This window comes from Eumetopias jubatus, unplaced genomic scaffold (genome assembly GCF_037043125.1).
Source record: "Eumetopias jubatus isolate StellerSeaLion01/CBP00866 unplaced genomic scaffold, mEumJub1_p1.0 scaffold_11, whole genome shotgun sequence".
Classification (NCBI taxonomy): Eukaryota; Metazoa; Chordata; class Mammalia; order Carnivora; family Otariidae; genus Eumetopias; species Eumetopias jubatus.
In genome coordinates, this window is record NW_028274817.1 from 38,066,244 (window position 1) to 38,067,352 (window position 1,109).

The following is a 1,109-nucleotide window of genomic DNA, read 5'->3' on the forward strand; positions in this document are numbered from 1 at the left end:
CATTGAATGTATGATGATCAATGGGGGAGAAATGGGTTTCAACAATAGCTTTCCATATTTTTTTAGGTCTTCTTTAATTTTCTCAGCAATTAAGTTTTCAGTGTACAGGTTTTATACATGTTTTGTTAGATTTATCCCTAAGTGTTGCAAACATTTGATGCTATCATCATGGTATTTTTAATTTCAATTTCCAATTGTTATTAATATATAAAAATATAATTTATTTTGTATATTGATCTTGTATCATCAAACATTGCTATACTTATTTATTAGTTCTAGTAGCTTTTTTGTAGATGTCATATATTTTTTACATTGTCATCTGTGAATTAAGACAGTTTTACTTCTTCCTTTCAAATTACATCTTTTCCCTGCCATGCTTTGTCAGACTGGCTAGAACCAGCAGCACAATGTTGAATAGATGTGTAAATGTGGTATCTTTCCCCTGCTCCTAATCTTAGTGGGGAAAGCATTCGGACTTTTATCATAAGATACAATGTTACCTGTAGGATTTTTCAAAGATACTCTTTAGCAGATTGAAGAAGTTCCCCCTTTTTTTCTAGTTTGCTTTGAGTTTTTATCAGGAATAGATGTTGAATTTTGTCAAATCATTTTTCTGCATCTATTGAGATAATCATGTTTCTTTTTCCTTTTTGGTCTGCTGATATGGTGAATTATACTGATTGATTTTTGAATGTTAAACCAACCTAACATCGCTGGGATAAATTGCACTTGGTCATAATGTACCATAATTTTTTATATATCATTAGATTCAATTTTCCTAAATTTTTGTAAGAAATTTTGTGTCTGTACTCCTGAATGATATCCTGTAATGGTAATTTTGACTCATAAAATGAGTTAGAGAAACTCATGAAATGAATTTCAATTTTCTGGAAGAGTTTGTGTAGGACGGGTATTATTTATTCCTTAAACATTTGATAGAAATCACCAGGGAGACTATCTGGCTTAGGAGTTTTCTTTGTGAGGAGATTTTAACTACAAAAAAGTTTTTATAAATCGAGATAGGACTAGTCGGATTATCTATTTCTTCTTCAGTGAGCTTTGATAGTTTCTATATTTCAAAGGAATTACCAAAAATGTAGTTGAGTCTT